The 18,618-nt window shown below is 39.7% G+C and overlaps 1 protein-coding gene across 1 annotated transcript in view; it reads right to left on the bottom strand.

The window, feature by feature from the left end:
• The window catches only part of SAMSN1 (SAM domain, SH3 domain and nuclear localization signals 1), a 419,971-nt gene that overhangs the window by 351,687 nt on the left and 49,666 nt on the right, over positions 1–18,618 (bottom strand). Inside the window, exons 2-3 of the mRNA XM_064580112.1 lie at positions 9,451–9,513; positions 7,419–7,569 (exon numbers count right to left, since the gene is read on the bottom strand). The gene's annotated coding sequence lies outside the window, so the exon portion shown is untranslated. The remainder of the gene's footprint in view (positions 1–7,418; positions 7,570–9,450; positions 9,514–18,618) is intronic.

The following is an 18,618-nucleotide window of genomic DNA, read 5'->3' as shown; positions in this document are numbered from 1 at the left end:
AGACTGTTGAATCACAAACCTGTACCCCTGAAACAAATAATACATCATATGTTAATAGAAAAAATCAATAAACATTGTTTGGCTATAGGGTATTGCCTGCTATGTTACATTTCCATGTTAGATGAAACCTTTTTCCATAACTGATTGTTAAAGTTCCAATCAGTTGACTTGGATTAAAAACTAGAATTTTATATTTATTGATGTTTATTTTACTGTTAACATGTATTTATTATCCTAAAATGATAAGGCTTGATCACTTTCACTCAAATTCATTAGGAAATTGTGTTCCTGCCTTTAAAATATATTTAGAACGGGCACCTGGGTGGCTCAGTTGGTTAAGCGACTGCCTTCGGCTCAGGTCATGATCCTGGAGTCCTGGGATTGAGTCCCACGTCGGGCTCCCTGCTCAGCGAGGAGCCTGCTTCTCCCTCTGACCCTCCCGCCTCTCATGTACTCTCTCTCATTCTTGCTCTCTCAAATAAATAAATCTTTAAAAAAAAAAATATATATATATATATATATATATATATATATATTTAGAAGATGAAAACTTCCTCCACTTCATTTTTGTTGCTACTTTCCTAACCCAAGCAAGAACCATTTATCTTCTGGATTATCATAATAATCTCCTTGCCCTTCTCCCTACTCCCACCTTTGATTTCCCCTGTACTTATTTTCACCAGAGCAGATCAGATAATCTTGTTAAATGCAAGCCAGACCATACTATAATTCTTTTTTTTTTTTAAGATTTTATTTATTTATTTGATAGAGAGAGACAGCTAGAGAGGGAACACAAGCGGGGGGAGTGGGAGATGGAGAAGCAGGCTCTGCAGACTCCCGGCTGAGCAGGAAGCCCGATTCAGGGCTTGAACCCAGGACCCTGGGATCATGACCTGAGCCAAAGGCAGACGCTTAACAACTGAGCCACCCAGGCATTCTGGGACCATACTATAATTCTGTTCAAACCCTTCAAGTGACTACTCATTTCACCCAGAAAAAAAGGCTGTCTTTACAGTAGCCACATGATTCTGCAAGATGCACAGCACACACGCACACATCCCCCCAACTATCTCCCTCACTTCACACCAGCCACACTGGTCTCCTTGCAGTTCTTTGGGCAGACTTCGCTTGCTCTTGCCTTCCAATCTTTGTACTGATTACACTGAATGTCTGAATTGTTCTTCCCCCTGACTGTTGCAGGACTTTTTCTCAATTGGTGCCCGTGGTTCTTGATCACGCCACTTTAAAGAATGAAGAGGTAGACTAGACAGTGGTGGGCAGCAAAGCAAGGTTTATTGAGTGATAGCAAAGCAATAGTACAAAGCTCCCGAGGAGGGAGGGGACCCGAAGGGGTTGCCATCGGGGTTTCTAAATCTAGGGGGTTTGATGGGCTTGTTGGTGGGCTGTTCTAATCTAATTAACTCTCCCTGAACCTGTCATTCATTCTGATTTTTGTCACCTATCTATCATATGGTAAAGGGTGGAGGGCTCCTTCCAGGGTGTTGTAAAATCCTTTTAAGGGTGGTTTCCTCTTAGGGCCTTGTCCCTGCCTGCCTGCCTTCCAACCATCCTTCATCAAGACCATACGATTAAATCTCTGACTTCCTTCAAGTCTGTGCTCAAATGTTACTTTCTCAAGTTCCTACTACCCTGTTTGAAATCACATCTGACTCCCCCAATGTGGACTTCCTAGTCCACATATCCTGCTCTTTCTTTTCTCCATAACACATAGTATTTTCCAAATTGTTTATGTGGGAAAATGTGAGGTTATATTCAAATCAGAAAGACAGGAGCATATTTATTATAGCTACTGCTAATTTTCTGTCTCTTCTCCCCTCCTAGAATGTAAACTCTGTGAGAGTACGAACTTATTGTATTTTGTTTACTAATGTGTTTCCTGCACTATGATTGGGATATGACAGGTTCATCATCAATATTTGTTGAATGAATGAATGAATTTAAAATTCTAACCATTAATTAAATAAAAGTTTCTCAAAAAGCGAAACTCCAGAGGTACATTGATGTCATTGGTTTTGTCATTTAACAAAGTCAGGGCCCTATGTCTCTGAGATTTCCTTGGTCTTTTCCTCATCTTGGTTGCCTCAATAGTTGCCATATGGCTATTGCTATTCAGGGCATCTTATCTGTGGTCAAGGCAGGAAGAATGAGAAAGCAAAAAAGGATAGTTCTCCTCAAGAGAACAAAAGCTTTCTTTCCCTTAATCTCCCCTGTGGACTTCTACTAGCTTATATCTCACTGATCAAAACTAGGTCATAGGCTCAAGTTCAGCAGTAGAGAACCTGAGAAAGGGGAACAGGATTTCCATAATTGATTTAGACCAATCATGACTCTCCAGTTTTAGATAAGAACATAGCCAGAGGATCCATTCAGTTGTGCCTAAGGGGAAGAGATAGGGGGAGGCAACTAAGAGGTTGGCACGGTCAAGCTCACGTGAAATCTGCAATCTACTTGCTGAGTCTAGAGTTAACACAGAGAAAGAATAAAACTATATAAAAGAAGACACAAAGTGTTTATTTCATTGAAGTTCAGGGAAATCAAACAATTTATATGAGTTGGTAAATCAATAAAGTTATGGTAAAAGAGGGAGTTCTTGGAGTTTGTCCTTGGATTGGAGAAGCCTCATCAGAAAGACGTGAAGTTGACAGTGGGAATGGAGTTGGGGCATGGAAATCAGAAGATCAACTCCATCATAAACAGTGACAAAATTCAAACTAATCAGTTATATATATATATATATATATATATATACATGACATATATATTAAAGTAAAATTACGGCAAAGTTTTATGCCAGTTTTTACAGAAACATGTGGCAAAAAGAGAAAACCACAGAAAAACAAACCATATGGCACTTAACATCTCCTGAAAGGCTTTGGGGCTTTTAGGAAAATGGTTGAACACCAGTGATCTAATCCAATGATTTCATTATAATCATGAAGAAACTGAGGCCCAGAGATGTTCATTGATTTCTCTAAGGTCATGTGGTAGCTTTAATGGCCAAGACAGGACTGCAACAGGATCTTTCTATTACATCATTACATTTCCTGAATTTAATTTTAGCATGAATATCTTCCCTTGACAAACATCACCAAATAGCAATTTGTATCAACAAATAACAAGATCCTATTATTCTCATCCTGGTCTTACTGTGTCCAGCTCTAGCTGAGTTGCTAGTAAATAATGAAAATTTGTTCAAGATTTGGATGGGCCATTGTAAAGAAGCGTGCTTAGATGTGTATCAACAAACTCAGGGGGAAAATTGGATAAGAAAAGGTCAGTGTTTACACAACTGAGTATAGCTTTCACTGTTGACTGGACATCTGTTAAATCTAGAGCTTTGTATCCCAGAAAAATATTCAATTATCAAAAGGGCATTCACTCACCAGCTACACATTGTTAAGATTTTCTAATATTTAGAAGTCATAAAGGTTACCATACTTAAAAAGATATTATTGAATGTTACTGTTCCTTCACAGAAACTGATCCTCTTACTATTTATTCAAGTATTCATTCAGTTGAACTTGCGGAGGAGAACTGTACTGCAAATATTTAAATGGCTTTTGTTAGACACAGAGTGTATCAGCCCCCAATAGGCTGGGGACCTCCACTGGCACTGTCTGAAAACAAATATTCAGAATAAAGAGCCCAATTTTACATCCAGGACACCAGCCTCAAGCAGTTCTATTATCAACAAGTCTCTCTAAGTGCTCGTTGTTTAGTGAATTCAAGACATGGAAAAGTCCCATTTTAAACAACTACAAGTAAAGTATTAAGAAACTGGTGAGGGGAGGGCAGGGGCAAACCTTAAGTCTGAAGCATTAGGAACAGCCCAATTTTCCTTCCTGACCTCAGGCACATGGTTGACTTTGGAGTGGACAATGACCTGCTGATGTTTAGAGCGTCAAGTGCTACCTGGTTTCATGTCACTGAACACTTAACAAAGCACAGGAACAGAAAGGCTAATGTATTGGGGGAAAGGCACATATCCAATTACATTCTGAAATCTCCATCTTTCTCAAGCAAATGTAAATATTTAGATGCATCTGAATCATTCATTTTGAAAACCCAACAGAGCCTTTCCTGTGCAAGTGGGACACATTAGGGCAACAATAACTCCTGCTTTGTTCAACTGATCTTTAAGATTGAGCTGACCAAACTGCTCTTGCAGAAACCCCACTTGCTTCCTTTCACCTAGAGAATTAAAATGTCCCTCTTGGTTACAGTGCCAGAGAACCACAGCAGAAGGGCTGGAGGAATCCTTGTAGAGGTGAAGAGCTGCAAAGTCGGATTGAAGTCTGATGATCATTTTCATATTGAACTAATCATCTGCCAATGACCAACTTCACCTGTAACTGTGGCTCATCATCATCACATTGCCACCAGCCCATTTAGCCTTCATGTGGTTACACATGTAGAATTAAAGGGCTCAGGTTTTCTTCAATTGTATTGACACATTCACTTGTTCACTCATTTAATTTCTTTTTTTTTTTAAATATTTTATTATTTTTATTTATTTATTTATTCACGAGAGAGAGAGAGAGGCAGAGTGAGAAGCAGGCTCCCAAGGAGCAGGGAGCCCGATGCGGGACTCGATCCCAGGACCCTGAGATCATGACCTGAGCCGAAGGCAGATGCTTAACCATCTGAGCCACCCAGGCGCCCCACTCATTTAATTTCTTACTCCCTCTTCCTTCCCTCATTTATCCACCCAACAAACTTGTATGACTAAAACAGGCAGGCATGATGGTAACTGTTGGAGATGTGAAAGAAAACATATTTTACACAACAAGGTAGTACGTGTGCTTACCATACGTGGAAACAGAGACAGTGGTGCAGGCTGAAATTTTGCCTGGGAGAGTTGAGAAGACTCCCCTGGATCACTGACTTTGAGAAGTGGTGGCAAGAAAGAAAGGAATTAACCAGGAGGAAAAGGCATTCTAAGTAGGGGGAATGGTAAGTGTAAAGGAAAATTAGCACAGGTCTTGCTACGCTCAAGGAAGAGTGGAAAATTTCAATATGCCTGGGAAGTAGAACGCACAGGCAAGATTGAAAGGGAAGAGATAAAAAGTAACCAGGAAGTTGGAGGAGACAGACCAGTAATGTAAGTCACTGTCCAAATTGCTTCTCTACCTAGAGGTTCTTCAGCCCAATGTAAAATGGCTTCACCCCCCACCACTCCTCTGAAACTATGTTTGCCAAGGTCACCGATGACTTTCTTATGACTGAATACATGTGTAATTTTCAGGTCTCATTTTTCTTATTATCTAGGCCAGTAATGTACCAAAGGCTGGGCAGTGAGAATAGAGACCATCTTGGGTATAGGCAATAAGGGGAAACAGTAAAAATTTAAAAGTGTGTCATTTTTTATTATCATCACAATGCACCAGCAATTCCAAACAACGTAAACAATAAAATACTCCTTGCCAGAATTCTTTTGTTGATCTAAGTTCTATGCAATTGTCAGTTGCTGCTTCGTTTTAATAATATATTACTATACATGTATATTATAATATGGTATATTGTATGTATAAATGTGTATATGTGCAAAATTAAAATAAGCATGCTTTTATTAATTATCCTTTAACAAATATCATATTCAGGAGTCTGCAGCAGTTACACAGCTCACCTCAGACACATACGGACTCAGCTACATATATTTATTTCAAGGGTAAATTCATAATGATTCAGAATCATTCAGGCTTGCTTTGGGCATGGTTTTTGTCTCTAGCCATACGGTCTACATATTCCCAGGTTTAATCAGTAGCTTCAAAATAAGCCATGACAACACAGGGATTGTAAAGACAAAGAAACAGAAATTGAGTTATTTTAATTCTGTCATTTTATGTTACCACATGTTAAGAGTTTTTATTTGTATTTAAAATTGGGGACTACTTGGCTGGCTCACTTGGTAGAACATGTAACTCTGGATCTCAGTGTTGTGAGTTCCAGACTCACACTGGATGTAGAGATTACTTAAAAAAAAAAAAAAAAAAAACTTTAAATAAATAAATAAATTGAAAACAGTGTGTGAATTTTGAGGTGTTACTTGCTTTGTAAATACAAATTTTAATCCATATATGAAATAGTTTACTGAGGTTTTTTTTTTTTTTTAACTTTCTTTCTTTCTTTCTTTCTTTCTTTCTTTCTTTCTTTCTTTCTTTCTTTCTTTCTTTCTTTCTTTCTTCCTTCCTTCCTTCCTTCCTTCCTTCCTTCCTTCTTCCCTCCCTCCCTCCCTCCTTCCTTCCCTCCCTCCCTCCCTCCCTCCCTCCCTCCCTCCCTTCCTTCCTTCCTTTCTTTCTTTCTTAAGGCTCCCTAAGGAGCAGGATGTCTGATGTGGGGCTCCATCCCAGGATCCTGGGATCATGACCTGAGCCGAAGGCAGGTGCTTAAGTGACTGAGTCACCCAGGGGCCACTATTTATTTATTTATTTATTCATTTATTTTTAATTTTAACTTTGTTTTTATTTCTGAGTTTGAATAGTACCTTTAAAATTAAAATGTATTCTTTTAAAATTGTGCTCATTTTAAACTTATCAAGAAAATAAAGATGATTATGATCTTACATGATGATGACTACAAATAATTTTGCCATATGAAACAGGGACTCTGCCCTGGTATTAAGTACACTGGATACTGATCAAGGCAACAGTCAGCATTTGTGACCACAGCATCCTTCTTCAAAAACTCTTCTTTTTGGCCTCCATGATATATACTCCCCCCAGTTTTTCTCTGACCTAGTAGTTTCTTCTGCAGGATTCTCTTCCTCTCATCCCATGAAACATCGTATTTCTCATGTTCTGTCCCAGGTGTTCATCTCTTCTTAACCTATAAGATTCCCTGAGCGTCCTCTTTGGCTCCAGTAGCTTCGTTATCCACTGTATGCTGACAACTCCCAAATCCATACCTTTGGCCTGAGTCTCCTGAAATAGCTCGCTTATCCAACTCTCTGCTGAACATCTTTCCTTGAACGTAACTTAGACGTCTCCAATCCATTCGTCTGAAACTGAGCCCATTAGCTTCACCTGCTGCTTGGTGAAGTCTGGAAAACTAGGAGTTATCCTTGATTTAGCCTTCTCCTGTTGCACCTCATGCCTACACAATCACCAAGGTTGACAAATTTATCTCTCCTAAGTATCTCTTGGATCATCCACTTCTCTGCGTCCTCACCACCACGACCACTGCCTAGGCTGCCATCACCTCGCCCTGAAATAGCTCTGGTAGCCATCTTGTACATGGTAGATACAGAGCTATTTCTTAAGGGTAAATTGGATCACATCCCTAACTTGTCTTTATTTACAAGATCCCTTTGAGGGGATCTCACTGTCCCTTCGGAGCTTCATCTTCCAGCCACCGTGATCCTACTTAAGTATTTTAATATATTTCAAGTTATCTCCTACCTCCAAGCCACTGCTCATGATGTTTCCATCCTTGAAGTTCCAAGGAAAATATTATTTCCTCTGCAAAGCCTTATGACCAGTCAAATTGGAATTAGATGCTTTCCTTCTGCACTGTATCAGGGAACCCAGTGGTGACTGCAGTTTGTCTCTCCTGTTAGTTTTGAAAATAATTAGACTTTAAATTCCTTAAGAGCAGACACAAAATCAGTCTTATTCTTCATTGTGTTTCTAGGAGCTTCCCCAATGATGTTATAGAGTGGGCACTAATAAATGTTTTTGTTAAATGAATAAATATATGTATGAACCATTTTTCTCCTAACGAGAATTTCTTTATACTCTGGATCATGGCTGCTTTGTCTATGGCTTTACAGTATCTGTAGTTCCATTTTGACTTATTTCATTCCTAGAAAACTTTTCCTATGCTTTATTATTTATAATCACATTAATGATTTATTTCAGAATATATTATAGTATAAAAAATGATACATGCTAAATGAATGCTGGCAGGTTTTTTTTTTTTTTCACCCTCAGGGAGGAAATGTGGATGATAAATACATTGAAAATCCACCATGTGGGCATAGAATGCAAGGCTTCTGGCCAACTTTAGAATTGTCCTTTCACTTTTAAATCCATGTACCAACAGAGATGATCATATTAAGTCTCTCTTGGTTGTGGGTTTCAAGGGAGAATGTTGTAGAGACAATCTTTTCTGATTTCAAATGAAGAGATACACAAAAACTACTGAAGTCAAGGCACTTCATCAAGAAAAAGGTGATGCTTTCATCACTGTAGAGGCCCAACTAAAGTCTAATGCCAAGGAAGAGGAAGAGAGGGGCCTCGTCCTATTCCCCAGCCAGCACAACTTTCCCTTCACGTTTATATCAACAGCAGTGGCTGTCTCCTGGTCTGCTGTTTACATAAAGATGAGAGGCAACTGGATACGCTGGCTCCATGCTGGTCCAAGGCAGAGCTGGAAGCAGCAGGTAACAGGCACCTGGACGGGTCTCCCCACGGGCCATCAGGGGTTCTAATCAGCTTCTCTTAGCTGGCAGATTTTGAACAGTGGGTATGTTCCAAATGTGTCAGGGCATATTTTTCAAACATCACTGCAGATTCATTTGTTACGTCTTGCCTTTTTTTAGACCTTGACAAAAAAGGGACATTTTTAACCAAGGAAGGGAAAGCGAAGCTAGTGCACATTGATGTTTTATGACATGCTAGGATCCACAGTGAGATTAACCTATTTTTTTGAGATCTTCGGGGCCCTATTATCTGTGACTCCTTGTTATTTTCCTCCCCACGACTGCAATTATATCTCCAGATGGGGAGGATTCAAACTACACTTTCATGTTTATGTGCTCTGAATTCTGACATATTTCAAAGTGTGTACCTCAAGGTGGACTTTGAGAAAACACAGGGTTCTGTACTCTGCTCCAGGTGTGTGTGTGTGTGTGTGTGTGTGTCCTACTTAGAATATATATACCTCAAGCACAAGAACCTTATCTTTGCTTTATTACTCTCCACAGGGCAGTAAATACTTGATATTTAAATTTTTGCACACACATGAGAAAGACAGAGATCTCTAATGTAGTTTGTGCATGTTTACTGGAGCCTGCGTCTACCCTGGGAAGATATTTGCGGAACATTAAAATGGATTCCTTTGTCTTTCATTCATTTCCTACGCAGTAGCCCAGGATATCTAAATTTCCTAGGGCTGCTATGACAGATCACCACAAACTTGGGGACTTCAAACAACAGTAACTGATTCTCTCATTGCTCTGGAGACCGGAAGTTCGAAATCAGTTTCACTGGGCGAAAGTTAAATTAGCAGGGCCATCCTCCCTTCAGAGGCTCTAGGGAAGAATCTGTCTCTCCCTTCCTCCGGCTCCTGGTGGCTGCTCACATGCCTTGGTTTGTGCCAGCAGCATGCCTGTTTCTGACTCTATGGTCACATTGCCTTCTGTTCTTCTGCCTCTGTCAAATGTCCCCTCTGCTTCTCACCTATAAGAACTCTTGCGATTGTATTTCATACCTGCCTGGATCATCTGCGATAATCTTCTCATTTCCAAATCCTAAACTTCATCCCAAGAAGTTTCTGTAAGGAAGAGGAGAAGTTTCTGGGGATGGACTGGTAAAGGAGTACCCAGTTCCAGGAGCTGTTCATAAATAAAGGATTTTCATAAGGTAGGTGCTGGTAAGTCAGAAATTGTCAGCAAATCCTGAAAACAAACAAACAAAATAGGTATCTACTTAAGAACTCAAGAGCAATTACATAAATTTGCAGTGACCTAAGCCAAAACTTTTTTGAGATGAAATTTGCTTCAAGATGTGTTTAGGTTCAAATGGAATATCCCATTTTGGAAAGAGAAGAGAAGATTTAATTATACAAACTGAAAAATAAAATATTTTTTAAAATTTTAAAAAGGAGCACCTGCATGGCCCAGTCAGTTGAATGTCTGACTTTTGATCTCAGCTCAGGTCTGGACCTCAGGGTTGTGAGTTCAAGCCCCTCATTGGGCTCCACACTGGGCATGGAGCCTACTTAAAAAAAATAAGTAAATAAAATAAAAAAAATCATATACACTGAAATAATAAGATCAATCAATGTCTATGAATAGACAGTTATGTGATACCACAAGTGAACATCTCTCTGTTGTTACACTGAGCCTAGGTGAAAAGAACTCATCCTCGGGCACCTGGGTGGCTCAATTGGTTAAGCAACTGCCTTCGGCTCAGGTCATGATCCTGGAGTCCCGGGATCGAGTCCCGCATTGGGCTCCCTGCTCAGCAGGGAGTCTGCTTCTCCCTCTCCCGCTCTCCCCTCTTGTGCTCTCTCTCTCAAATAAATAAATAAAATCTTCAAAAAAAAAAAAAGAACTCATCCTCATTCATGTTGAGTCCTATGTCTGCAGTGCCGAATCTATCAGTCATGCTCAGACTCCTGCTGTCTTCCTTACAGTAAGCCTTTAGAAGCTTGTGTTACAACAAGAACACTTCCCCTTGAAGTAATAAATATTGTTTGAGCCCTTAAGGCTAATTAATTTTAGCTTCTAGCCTATTGCCTATAGCCTGCGGAGGGAAGGTAAACATTAAAATATAATCAAATTAAATTTAGTGATCAAAAGATTATTGTTCTATGCTCACACAAATTGAAAAATAAAAGTTGATATTGCTGAATGCTCATCAATATTTCTGATTCTTCTTCTAGGTACAGGATGCAACTATATTTCCTATACCCCTGAAGTTAAGCTGACTGAAGCTTTGTTTCATGTAATGTGAAGTGTTAGGTCTTTTAAAAGGCAGTGCTCAGTTCACCATGTTCTTTAGCTCTGCCATGGCAACCATTGACCTTTCCGGATAGTGAAGGCTCCACCACCCTGGGTCCCACAGTAAGCATCATCACAAACAAAGCCCTGTGCCAACTCAAGTCAGGCATGTAGCAAGAATATGAAATAAATTTTGTAGTTTTCAGTCACTGAGAGTTTAGGTTGTGTGATACTGCAATATAATTCAGCCTATCCAGTTGATACATCCAATGAAACTGACGGGCTTGGAATTGATGGTTAAGTACTTTTGGTGCACAGGAATGGTGGGAAATTTGAATTACTGAAAGATAAGCTCTATCTCTGAAAACACATACCAAAAACAAAAGAAAGAGAACTTAAGTGCACCCAAAAACCTGTGCATTGATGTTTATTGCAGCTTTATTCATAATTGTTAAAACTTTGGAAACACCCAAGATGCCCTTCAATAGGTGACTGGATAAACAAATGGTGTTACATACATACGACAGAATATTATTCAGTGATAAAAAGAAATGAGCTATCAAGCTGCAAAAAAGACATAAAGGAAACTGAAATGCATATCGCTAAGTGAAAGAAGCCAATCCATAAAGGCTATATACTGTATGATTCCAATTTTACGACATTCTGGAAAAGGCAAAACCATGGAGACAGTGAAGCGATTATTGGTTGCCAGGGGCTGGGGAGAGGAGAGGATGGAAGCAAAGGTAGACGAGAGGGGCAAAGGAGGATAGGGAATGTTTAAGGCACTGAAACTGGTCTGTATGTTACTATTAGAGTGGGTACATGTCATTATACATTTGTCAAAACCCATAGAAGGTATAATAGAGTGAACGCCCATGAAAACTATGAAATGTAATTAATAATATATCAGTATTAGTTCATCAGTTGTAAAAATGTACTGTACTAATGCAAGGTATCAATAATAAGGGAAACTGAGTGAGGGAGTGTGGTATGTTGGTATGGGGGAATGTTTGTACTTTCTGATCTATTCTGTAAACCTGAAACTGCTTAGAAGATTAAGCAAGGGGAAAAAAGAAAAATTAAGAATAATTTTACTGAGTTAAATTCCAAAGAGCCATTTAAATTATTATAAGTTGAATTTGTAAGTGTTGGCAGGTTGTTGCGTTGAGGTTGGTCTGGTGAATTTAACTGTGGAACATTTGATGGGCAAGAAAAGTTATGAATTTGAATATTGTCCTGGCAGGATATGAAAAAAAAAATGAAATGAAATTCTTGGAGAAAAGAGAATAGATTTAGGTAAATTATGGATAATGAGAATAAAGAAAAAGAGTCTTTCAAAACAGTATGTGCCAGAAATGTGCCATCTTATGGACAGAAATAAAGCTGTAGCACAATGTTGCTTAAGCAGGTGACTCTGAAGGAATGTTGCTTTGAATAATTTGGTGATTAGAAATAGGATGGGGCGCCTGGGTGGCTCAGTTGGTTAAGCGACTGCCTTCGGCTCAGGTCATGATCCTGGAGTCCCGGGATCGAGTCCCGCATCGGGCTCCCTGCTTGGTGGGGAGTCTGCTTCTCCCTCTGACCCTCCCCCCTCTCATGTGCTCTCTCTCTATCTCATTCTCTGTCAAATAAATAAATAAAATCTTAAAAAAAAAAAAAAAGAAATAGGATAAGTAGGAAGGATCCACTTTGAAAATGGAAGCACAAGGCTCTCTACAGATCCACTCTTCAGCAAAACAACATAAACTGATAATTTTTTTTTTTTGGAAAAATACCCTGAAAATTTTCCTAAAGGCAGTGAGCAAATGAAGAAGACATTTGTGCAAGAAAATCTCTGTTAAATCTTGATAAGAACAGTAAGAGTCTATGGCATTTGAGCCATGACCTGAGCCTTTTCCTCTGCTACAGCTTAGTGTGATGCAAACCCCCCTCAAGTTCGGTGTGGCTGAGAAGATGAGGATCCTCTCCCCAGCTCCTCGTTTAAAGTGTATCTCTTGGAAGGCCCAGGTCACCAGCATTTCTCATCTCCTGCAATTCTCTGTGTTAGTTACAGAAGTGGAATTTCAGGCAAGTGTCAAAAGTCCAGCACCAGTCCTTGACTCTACACAATCCTTCCTCTACACAGCTTCCACTCTAAGGGAAGATAGTCTACCCTCACTGCGGCAGGCCAGCAATGGTTGGCATTGGTTGCCCTAACCCTAGCTCGCTCATAGGGTAGGAGTTTCCCACCAGAAATGTTGACCCGAGAACACTAGACGCTATCATCTCCACCCAGTACCCTGCTTCCAAAGCAGGACTGTTAACGGAGAGAAGCAGGCCACTATCTCTGCCCCAGTAATGGAACAATGGCTCAGAAATTCCGCCCAGGGTAAGAGGCAAGCCCTAAGCACAGAGAGTTCTGAATGTCTCCCTTCCTTTAGAACAGAGTTGAAAAAGTTCAAGCCTAATGAGTTCTTGAAAACAATGAGGACCTTGGCGGTAGGCAATTGATGGGAGGCTGGTAGCTCCATGAGAACAAGAAGCTAAGCCATTGGCCAGCTATTTACCATAGAGAACCAGGGAAAGAGACGGCTAGGAAGAGCCCTCCTGGGAACAGAACCAATCTCAAAGACTGGCCTCAAAAACTACTCTTGCAAAAGGACCCAAATTTAATTAGATCAGACAATGGAGCTATTGATGCCCCAGGGCATTGTCAAAAACAATAGAGCAAGGATCAGGCAATTAGTGGAGCCTAACAGCTGGGTGTGACACCAAAAGAAGCAGACAGTTTAACAGATCAGGGAAAGAGACAAAGAGAGCCCTACTCAAGCCATCATCCTAGGGTGCCGGTGTTGAAAGAAATTAAACACTGCAATATATGCAAACACACCCCATGTTCCTGGACGGGATGAATTAATCTTGTTAGGATAACAGTTCTCCCAAAACTAATCTACAAATTCAATACAATCCAAATTCCACCAATCATTTTTGCAGAAATTGACAGTCTTATTCTAAAATTCGGGTATAGGGGCGCCTGGGTGGCTCAGTCGTTAAGCGTCTGCCTTTGGCTCAGGTCATGATCCCAGGGTCCTGGGATCGAGCCCCGTATTGGGCTCCCCGCTCCGCGGGAAGCCTGCTTCTCCCTCTCCCCCTGCTTGTGTTCCCTCTCTCCCCTGCTTGTGTTCCCTCTCTCGCTATGTCTCCGTCTGTCAAATAAATAAATAAAATCTTTAAAAAAAAAAATTAAAAAAAAATAAAATTCGGGTATATAAATTTACAAAACCAACAATAGCCAAAACGATCTTGAAAAAGAAGAACAGATTTGGGGAACTCATACTTCCTGGTTTCAAAAATGACTACAAAGCTATAGTAATCAAGATGGTGTGTTACTGCAGAGGAAAATCATATAAATCCACGGAACAGAACTACAGTCAATTAACTTTATACTGTAACAATGCGCATATGTGGCAATCTCCAAACCAAATTTTAGTTGGTTGTCCATTTTCTTTTTGAAGAGTGACTACTACAACAAAGATCATAGCACAATCATAATAGCTAAAAATGAAAACAACCCAAATGTCCATTAACTGATAGATAAATAAAATGTGGCATACATAAAATGGGAAATTATTCAGCAATAAAAAATATTGACGTGCTGATACATGCAACAACATGGATAAACCTTGAAAACATTAAGCTAAGTGAAAGAAGCCGTTCACAAAAGATTGTATATGATTCCATTTATATGAAATGTCCAGGATATATAAAATCTACAGAGACAGAAACTAGATTTAGTAGTTATCTAACACAATGGGAAGAAATAGAGTTTCTTTTGGGGGTGAGGAAAATGTGTCTAGAGATTGTAGTGACTATGAATATACTCAAAATCATTAAATTATATACTTCAAATCGGTCAATTATACAGTATTTGATTATACAGTATGTATTATATTTTAGAAAGAGAGAGAGAGGGAGAGAGAGATTGAGAGAGCAATTTGATAAATATAAATAGGATGTTCTGGCCTATATTCCTGCTTGAGTGAGTTCACTTGGCGATCAGAAGCAGCGTCTAAGTACTATATGATCCCATTCACTTACTGCCATCAGTGTCATCATTATTGTAGAAAGTTGCACTTTGACTAGTGCAAGACCCTTGGCTTCTTGGAACCTTCCTCAGATTACTATCAGTTACAATTTGGAGCAAAAGAAAGTCCTGGAGTATAACTTTAGTCTGATCACCTCATCTTTAAGACTCTTTTGCTAATCCTTGAGGCCATTTGGACATATAACAAGCATGATTTCAACTAAGACCTTATTTCTTCTCTTGGGGCTGGGAATAGGAAATGCAGTTTTTCTGAATAAAATGCAGTAATTAAAAATTAAAATGTTTATTACATTAATTTTATATCAGAATAAAAGGAAATTACATCTGTCTGTCCAGTTCCACATGAGATGAATTTCTGCTTTCATATCTATTTAACACACTTTTATTCAGCACCTAACAAATCACTGAACGTATGTATTACTTTTCTAATACTCTTAAAATGTGGCGATTTGGTCTTATAGCTAAGTTGCCACCATCAAAGCCCTCTGCTGAATGCATATTCATTTTAGCGGACTAGTTCGTAAGTGGCGCCGGCTTCTTGCATTTCCACAGCACAGGGACCCAGACTTCCTTGAGAATCTGAAATAGCTTAATGCTAATTCAGCTCCTACCCTGGTAAGGGTCTTATCATCAAGGAGTTAGTCGTACCACACTCCTCAAGACAGCACGTTCTGCCCGGGTTTGATTTTGGATAGTTCGGACAAATGTAGCCCTCTGGAACATAAACATATTCACGACTGGCAGGAGAGGCCATGAATTCTTGCCTCAGGCCTATCTCAGCACAGCGGTGTTTGGAAGGGCTGACAGCTTCTTTGCTAAAAGGCAAAACTTCTAAGATGCTCACTGCTATTTGTAGGAAGATGTGGTACAACAGGTAATTAGACTTTTCCTGGCAAAACCCCCAGTTTTCATTCTGCTTTCAAGAACCAGCTCCTCAAATCAGGAATTTCCTGGCAGGTCGCATTTCTGTGGATTAGGGAAGGCAGAAGGGAGAATGCATGGTTGGAACACAGAGATCACGAGCTCTAGGGCTACAGGTGGCTGAGGAGGCTGGCCATTGCTTCAGAGAAATGGATGTGTCCCTGCCACATGAATTACTTTGTTCATGTCCCGGACTGGTGAGGGGAGGCAGCCTTTCATTTTTCTTGTGTGTGTATGGCAAAAAATGTATTCGTGTATTTCATTCGTTTTCTGACTAGGCATACATTTATTGAATGAACTGCTTTGTATCAGGATTTGGACTTGCTACCGTAAGATTTAGAAGACACATTTCTTGCCTTCGGAAGGAATACAAGGTATGTTGGTAACTACCCTAATGACCGCAACAAGGGAGGTCCTCACAAAGCCTTATGGGATTACAGAGGGCTGAACAGGCTCTGCCTAGAGGAATCGCAGAAGAAGGGCTTCTTTGAGGAGGTAATCTTCGTTAAGTTTAAGACAAGTTTAAGTTTACAAAGCTGGGAATGGGGACAAGAGGGCAAAGGAAGGAGGTATTTTAGGCAATGTTATATGATTGAAGCACTGATGCCAAGAAGGCAGATGTGCTCCGTAAACAGTGAATTCTTCTTGGGAAGGTATGAACATTGGAATGTTCTGTGATGATGGGCAGAAAGGTGTTAGATGGTGGGAGAATGAGCTAAAAATGGGAAAATGAAGGCAGGGCCAGAAGTCAGAAGGCACCCCACCAGATGTAACAAGGCTGGCTGGCACACCCAGTGGGGTGTTGACAGTCTTACAAGGATTTGCAGCTTGCTTATAAAAAGATTAGCTATAATGGCTGCCACAGAAATCCTTTTAGTCTTTAGAGAAAGCTGTGGTTTTCTAAGAAAACCATCTAACTGTTGTATCCCTAAGTTATTTCATATTAATTAGCTAAGGGAAAATAAAATCTTAGCGTATTCACACTTCGGCTCTCCTCTGTGGTCCTGTTGGTGGTTTTTGAAAAAAAGAGGATACGACATCCACATGGGTTACGCCACTTCCTTTTGCAGAAGTGATCTCACAGGGGAATGCTGTATCCGCAAAAATGAGTAAAACAGACTGTCCAAAATGGTCATAAATTTTTCTCAAAGTTTAGAGCATCTACCAATGAAACTTGGTAAAAGCCAAACTGGAAAACAGAATTTGTCTAGGTATTTGTGTCACTGAAAAGGCTGCAAGACTGCTTGGCATGGTTCAAAAATCCTCTTGCTCTGATGCAGAAATACACTATTTTATTTTTTTTAAAAAGATTTTATTTATTTGACAGAAAGAGAGAGAGAGCACAAGTAGGCAGAGCGGCAGAAAGAGGGAGAGGGAGAGGGAGAAGCAGGCTCCCCCTGAGCAGGGATCCTGACGTGGGGCTCAATCCCAGGACCCTGGGATCATGACCCGAGCCGAAGGCAGACGCCTAACTGACTGAGCCACCCAGACGCCCCAGAAGTACACTATTTTAAAGCTCAGGTTTATAGATTTACTCTTAGACACTCGGAGGAGCTCTTAAGTACAGCAACGCTTCCTCAGGACTGACATTTATGAGATTTGGATTTTATTTCCAATTATTCTGCTAAAACTAAAGAGTACATTAATTCTGGTTTTTTAGAGTGGGAGTCTTTAACTTACCGATAAAGACGGCATCCTTAAAAGGCTGTAAATATTACTGTACCAACCACTGAGAGAAATGTAGTTCATGCTAAATGCCAATAGATCCCTCCACCAACCCTTACAAGGTGCATGTTAGATGCTCCCCTAAGCTTCATGGAAAAAACAAAAAGTGACTTGCTTAATAACATTTAAAACCTACTTAAAAAAAAAAATATAACCAAATAGATCATGGTTTAGTGGTATCAGTGGTAGAAAAAAATTCTGATTATTATTTAAGTCATTGGCCCTATGTTGTAGTCAAGAATTACTGACTAGTTCTCTTCTTAAAAATCCCTTGGGGCACCTGGCTGGCTCAGCTGGAAGAGCATGCAGACTCTTGATCTTGGGGTTGTGGAGTTCAAGCCCCACGCTGGATGTAGAGATTAAGTAAACAAACTAAAAAAAAAAAAAAAACAAAAACAAAACCAAACTCTTACTAGGCAATTACTCAGTACACTTATTATGCATTTTCACAATATAAATCAATAAACAAAACATGGCCGTGCTTCTGATTCTAATGATGGTGTCTATACATTATAGCAAAGTGTAACTTCAATATTTTAATGATGTAGAATAGCTGAATGTGTTTCTGCTACTCGGTTATTTTTAGACAACGCTTATAAACTTGTTTGGAGAGTAGCTGCAACATTTTCATTATTGTAGCAGACCTATTTTAGTGCCAGAAAACAGACACTCATTTTGGGAAAATGGCTTCCTCCTAAATTATCATTAATAAGATTTATGCAAAATAAAAGTTCCCAGGCCATCAGTTCACAAGAATTGGTTTTTTCCTTAATAAACTTGTCTCCATTACTTACTATATATTTTGCTTATCATTGTCATCTACTCATTACCTATATACATACAGTATATATTTACATATGGATGTGTGTGCACACATTATATACATTTAGTTTTGGAAGATGACTGAAGACCTTTATTTATTTATTATTTATTTAAATATTTATGTATTTTGAGAGAGAGAGAGAAAGATATCAAGTGGGCAGGGGGAGGGGCAAAGGGTGAGGAAGAGAATCTGGAGCAGAGTCCCGGCTGAGCACAGAGCCCCACACGGGGCTCGATCCCATGACCCTGAGGATTAGGACCTGAGCCAAAATCAAGAATTGGACACTTAACAGACTGAACCACCCAGGCGCCCTGACCTTTTTTAAATTTAAAATGAACATAACACTCACTGAAAATTGGATAAAAAACCTAATAAAATCTT

The sequence above is a fragment of the Mirounga angustirostris genome, unplaced genomic scaffold (genome assembly GCF_029215605.1).
Source record: "Mirounga angustirostris isolate CCGP_5_RB_7025 unplaced genomic scaffold, mMirAng1.0.hap1 SCAF_1, whole genome shotgun sequence".
Lineage (NCBI taxonomy): Eukaryota > Metazoa > Chordata > Mammalia > Carnivora > Phocidae > Mirounga > Mirounga angustirostris.
This window is presented reverse-complemented; position numbering and strand designations above follow the sequence as displayed.